Raw genomic sequence first — 6,516 nt, 5'->3', positions numbered from 1 at the left:
AGACGGTTACATCTACAATTCAACAATGTAATACATTATATTCTGAACATATTCTTTTCCCTCCCCTAACTCCTCCCAGATCCTCTCCACCTCTCTACCCATCTGACTTAATATTCTTTCTGTCCCTCTCTCAAAATAAATAAGTAAATAAATAAAACAAAAACCAGTAAGATGAAAAAATACCAAATGAAACAAAAAGATTACACACACACACACACATACACACAACCCCATGGAGTCCATTTTATGTTGGCCAATTACTCCTGGGCATGGGGCCTGCCCTGGGTAGGGTGTGTTTGATATACCTAATAACACTTTCTTGAAGAAACTGATGGATTTTCCCTTCCTCAGCAGGTATCAATGGCTTCTTGGTTAGGGAGTGGGACTGTGCGTGTCTACATCCCCTTATCAATGTTGGGATTTTTGTCTGGTTTGAACCTGTACAGGCCTTGTGCATGCTGCCACAGTCTCTGTGAGTTCATGTGTGCATCAGTCCAGTTGTGTCTGGAAGATGGTGTTTGCCTCCAGTCATCTGTTACTTCTGGCTCTTAAATGAAAAGAAAGGAAAGGAAAGGGAAGGGAAGGGAAGGGAAGGGAAGGGAAGGGAAGGGAAGGGAAGGAAGAGAGAGAGAAAGAGAGAACAAAAGAAAGAAAGAAAGAAAGAAAGAAAGAAAGAAAGAAAGAAAGAAAGAAAGAAAGGAAGGAAGGAAGAAAGAAAGAAAGAAAGAAAGAAAGAGAGAAAGAAAGAAAGAAAAGGGAAAGGCAAGGCCATGACTGCTCCTAGGTGTGGTGGGATATTTGGGATATGATATCTCCCTAAATATTTGGGAGAGCATAGCCAGAGGCAGGGTCAACCAGGAGAGTCCAGAGTGAACATGACCAGGCTGAGCTGGGCCATGTGGGGGGAGAAGGAGGAGGAGGGGAAGGGAGAGAGGTGAACCAGGTGCAGCAGCCCCGAGGTCAAAGGTATGCAAGGGGCAGGTAACCAGAATGTCTGAATTATATAGGGAAGAGCCTCTGGGGCAAGGGCAGCCCAGTCCCTGGGCTGGAGAGTTCAGGGTAGAAGGCGGGGAGTGAGGGATGTTGGGAGAACTTGGAGTCAGGTCCGCTTTGATATATTACGTAGGCATCTCAGCCACCTGTCCTGGGTTTGAAACTTAACAGCTCATACAGGCTTTCCAGCTTCTCTTCCATATGGATCCTTGCACACTGCTCCATGGTCTGTCATGAATTCCTGCTTCCTGCCTCACACACTGCTCTGAGGTCTGTCCTGAGGCCAGCGGCAGCCTCCACCCCTGCTTCTGCTTCCGTGAACTAAGCCGCTTCATTGTGTCTTGCCAGCCTTGATGATGATCTGAAACCAAGAACCAAAGGAAACCCTTGCCCCACCCTACACTGTTTCTATCAGATATCATCCTCCTGCAAAGCAACTGTTACTAACCAAATCAACATGCCGCCCAATGTGGGGTTTGAACCCACAACCCTGAGACTGAGAATCTCATGCTCTGCTGACTGAGCTAGCCAGGCGTTCCATTGTTACTAACACAATACATATACTCCTTTTCCCTTTCCATTTGCTAAAACCTTACATAGATGTGCAACATGTGGAAGGCTAGGGTGCAGAGGTTCCCAGAGCAAGCACAAAAACACCAGCCAACCTCTCAAAGCTCCTCATACCCTGAAGACACTATTTGTCAAATGTGTCTAATTTAAATATTCATTTCTGAAAAGCAGATCAAATTAGTCTGCTGATATTTTAAAGAAATCTTGTTAGAGATACTTTTTTTTTAAAAAAAGTATTCATTTATAATATAAATTAAAATGGAATATGAATTTGTATTTTGCCTTATGAATAGAAAGAAGGCTTCAGTTATGTCAGAAGTAGCAAAATGATCTGGGTGAAAATCCTTAGCAAAAGTGGAATGTTCTGGGTGCTACTATTTAGACAATGTCATAGTCATTTACTGTTGCATACAAATTAAGGCAAAAAAAAAATGCTGCATAAAACCAGAAACAGGACTTCTGAGGGGCAGAGACCTGAGAGCTGCTGAGAATGTGATTTGAGGTCCGGATAACTCATTAAGTTGAAGTTAAGCTGTCAGGAGATGCAATACTATCTGCAAACCGAACTTGGATTGGAGGCTGAACGGGAGTGGGATAATTCACTTCTAAGCTCCCTCACAAGCTGCTGGCAAGAGGCCCCCGTTTCTCTCTCTAACCAAGATCTGTGAGGGGCTGCTCGTGGCATGACTCCCCCAGAGCAAAGCATGCCTGGAGAAAGACAGCATGCAAAACAGAAGAGAAAGCAATTTGTGACCCACTCTCATTAGTCACACAGACCAACCCCATGACAGTGACATGCTTTGAGACTGTGACACTGTACAGGTTGAGGGTCCCAGGTACCAGGAACCATTTTGAAGGCTGGTTTTCTTACAAAGAGCATGGATCGCTTCAAAATCTTGTTCTGCGGCTTTTCATGAATTCATATCGAGAAACTAGTTTTCCCCATGGCTTGCTAATCAGCCATGGGATCAGAGTTACCAATTTGGGTCAAAAAGTAATCAATTGATATAAAATGCATTCACTTAAAACATCCCCCTGGGGCACCGTGGAAGATAGCCAATCCTGAGGTCAATCCGGAGACACGCAATCGATATCAGTTTTTCAAAGGAAATGGCTGAAAACTGGTTGCACGTGTCTCCTGAGCTTTGTACCGAATGGCTATTCCCACGGGCAAGGTGTATAAAAAAGGTCAGGAAGGACAGAAGCCAGGAAGAGCTTGTGAGATGGGTCCCGAAGGGAGCCGTTTACTGCTGAGTTCCAGCTGAAGGAGACCTTACAGGACAGTGTACAGAGCTTAAAACCTGTTCTTGAAGACTAGGAAAGTAAAGTGGGTGGGAATCTAAGTTTGGCTCAGAAATCCTGAAGCTGAGAGAGATGTTGGTGAGGGGGGCAGCCACTCTGTAAAGAAGTCATCATCAGCTTGGGACGGCTTCGGGGCTCCAGGGATCAAAGACGTGTGCCACCAACGTAAAGAGTAGAGTGTGTGGGTCGAAGGATCTCGTCTGGGTCCGGAGGCCAATCTGAAAATGAGACCAGGGATTCCACATGGCACAAAATAACAAAAACACAAGAGTCTAACATGAAGTGGCTAAGTGATGGAAGGGGATCAATTATCGTATTAGACAGGGTTTCAAGAGGAACAACCAATAGGCTAAGTGTAGTAAAGGGGCCTCCGCGATAGACTTGCATAAGTGCTTCGTGTGGTTCAACAAGGCTGTCTGCGCATTACAGAAGCCAAGAATGTAGTAGTTGCTAAGACCTAAGACCAGAAAGCTGACTGCCTCAGCATCCCAACCAGTTGCCGGGAGCTGGGAAGGTTCTAGGGAGAGTCACTGGTGTGGAGCTCATTTGCAAGGCTCGGAAGCTGCATGATGACAGCCAATAACGGCAGTACCCCCCACACACACACACACACACACACACACACACACACACACACACACACACACTCATTCAGAAAGAAGAGGGCCTTGCATGCTGTCTGCCTCTATCTGCCTTTCCCCATCTTTGGCCGACGGATGGCACCACCTACATTTAGGATGGGTTTTTCTCCCCTTATCACACTGCCCATATGTCATTCACACTGAGGACCATGTACTAGTCCCAGACAACTCATAACCCAGCCAAGTCTACAACCAAGACAAACCTTTATAATCACCGTGCAGCAATTACTATCAGAGAGTATATAAAGCCCTCAGTTTGTTTTTTTTTTGTTGTTGTTGTTGTTATTTTTTGGAAGCTGAGGATCGAACCCAGGGCCTTGCGCTTGCTAGGCAAGTGCTCTACCACTGAGCTAAATCCCCAACCCCGAGAGTCAGTTTTACATGCAGAGATGGTGAGCCATCTAATACCAGCAGCCACTGAGCAAGAACTTTCCAGGGTCTGCTTCCCTGGGTTTTCGGAGGAGCCGGCAGGAGGGGGCTTTGTTTGCCACACCACTACCACCAGATCACTCACAGTGGGCCCCAGGTGGGAGAAGCCAGGATTAAGGTGAACTCAATTTGATGCTTATTTCCTGGGATTAGGCATTTTACATGGTTGGTTAGGACCTTGTGTCTCAAAGTGACTAAGGGGCTTTCTCATAACTGAAGAGCAAAAGCTGAGATAGACGATACTCCAGTGTCTATCACAGGGAACAGGGGAGGATTGTGATCGGACACTTCAAGACTAATTAAGACTGCTTACACTTACATGATTGGATTCCCTAGTTCTGTCCTTTCCCGTTTATAAGTTTCTTCCCCATTTGCCTCTGTGTGACATTAGCATCAGTTTTGGAATACCATGCACTGATTGGACAGAATAACAGATTTCATCATGATTTTTCATATCATGTACTTTAATCCAGTTCCACCCATGACCCTCTTTTGACCTTTCTTCTCGCTTGCAAAGATTCTTCTGACTGCTTCTTGGGTGTCTTACACCTATATTGTAGTTAGAGTTTTCCTGCCTGGCCCAGTCAGGACAAATCTCTCTTACCCGCCAGTCCTATAGTCGCTCAGACCCAACCAAGAAAGCACACAGAAACTTATATTGCTTATAAACTGTATGGCCGTGGCAGGCTGCTTGTTATCTACTTCTTCTATCTTAAATTAACCCATTTCTGTTAATCTATACTTTGCCACATGGCTTGTGGCTTACCAGTGTCTTTACATGTTGCTTCTCATGGCGGCAGCTGGCGGTGTCTCTCCCCAGTCTTCTACTTCCCAGAATTTTCTACTCTCTTGTCCCGCCTATACTTCCTGCCTGGCCACTAGCCAATCAGAACTTTATTTACACAGAGCGATATCCACAGCACTATATTGTCATGAGTAAGAGCTGAGCAGAATAAGGAGGGACTACATAGTAATTGAGACCAACTTATTTCTCTTGCCACACGTTCACAGGATGGAGCTCCCCTGTCTGGTCCTCTCAAGGCCTGTTTGGGGCTTCTTACTCACCCATATGGAGGCCAAAAGCTAAGACCCTTCAACTACTGGCCCTTTAGCCATGTATTTCTTCAGTCACATTTCAGAGTTCCCAAACTCCTCCTGTCTTCTCCGAAAAACTGAAAATTGAACTCATTAAAAGCACACTTACACATTGCGGGTTCTTGCTATACAAGATATTTTAAATGACACTTTTGGATCTTATGCCTTTTAAAAGAAGTTTTCTCCAGTTTCTTTATAATTGTGCATTATGATCCATAGTGGTAAACAGGACTGTGCCAAATCACAGCATCAAAGAGCCAAATGGGTAATCAAATTCAATAACACCACATACTGAATAGTTATATTTGTTCTATTTACTAGAGAAGCATATACTTAATCTGCCTGGCTCTGTTCCTGCAATCTGTTTAGCTCTCTAACCATGACACAAAAAAAACCTCATAAACTCACTCTACTATCAAAATATATTTTGATATCCACTGTTCACTTGGTCACTGACCAAGCCTGTCTTGATCCAGATTCTCTCCATTCAAAGTACCTACCTCCTCCTTCCCAATCAGAATGCCTTTACCTCTCCATTTGGGTCCTGCTTCCACCCTTGACCTTCAGTCAGGCATAGGATAATGGTTTCAGTGGCAACTATAAGTACACATTTATTATAACTATTATTATGTTGTTATTATCACAAGTTAGCTACTTACTGCAATGCATGATGGTGGCTAATACAACATTAGGCTTCATAGTAAGTAAATCATGTTCAGAAAACAGTAGACAATGGTCACAGGATCTCTGGCTAAAACACATCTGGAATGCCAGGCTCAGAGCTGGACCCCTCCTAGAGTGGGAGTATTGCTCAGCTAGAATGCAGACACACACATCTGGAACCTGAGTCACACGAGAACAATGGTTGGTCCTAGGAGTCTCAGGCCAAGGAGTGGCTGGCGGTTGCAACTGTACGAAATTTTCTTTTGTTATAAGCAGAAAGAAGTAAGTTAGGGAAAGGTAATGTCAGTGTTAAGTTGAGTTGAAATTTCTAGATTAATTTCCTGGATTCATTTGAGGGGTGAGGTGTGCCCATGCCATGGAAGAGATCTAGTTGGGTGTGAAGGATTTGGCACTTGGGTGCACTCAAAGGGTCATTGTGATATTACTAATGGGGCTCTCCCTCTCTTGAACCCCTTCACCCCCTGGTGCTCTAACTGATGTTTTTTCTCAATGATTCTGGAACTCCTAGTCTACAGGAGTCCCACGACTTATACTTTATGAGCCACTTTCTCTGTGGATGTGTTTTCTTCGACTACAGTGACTATTCTTTAAAAGTTTTATTTGCTTTCATTGTGTGTTTTTATTGCTCTAAAGAAGTATTGGAAACATGGGCTGAGGAGATGACTCAGTGGGTAAGAACACTAACTGCTCTTGGAGAGAGCTGAGGTTCAGGTCCCAGCACCCCACGTGGCAATTTATAACTGACTATGACTCCAGTCCTAGGGGATCCAATGCCCTCAGGGATCCAGTTGTCAGATTCCAA

The 6,516-nt window shown here is 44.6% G+C and overlaps 1 non-coding gene across 1 annotated transcript; it reads right to left on the bottom strand.

The window, feature by feature from the left end:
* Positions 1-1,454: 1,454 nt before the first annotated feature.
* Trnae-cuc lies at positions 1,455-1,527 on the bottom strand. Its single transcript has one exon. It is a non-coding gene; the product is annotated as a tRNA-Glu (tRNA).
* Between the last annotated feature and the right edge of the window lie 4,989 nt (positions 1,528-6,516).

Source organism: Onychomys torridus, chromosome 17 (assembly GCF_903995425.1).
Source record: "Onychomys torridus chromosome 17, mOncTor1.1, whole genome shotgun sequence".
NCBI classification, from domain to species: Eukaryota; Metazoa; Chordata; class Mammalia; order Rodentia; family Cricetidae; genus Onychomys; species Onychomys torridus.
The sequence above is the reverse complement of the archived record's forward strand: the minus strand, read 5'-3'. Positions and strand labels throughout refer to the sequence as shown.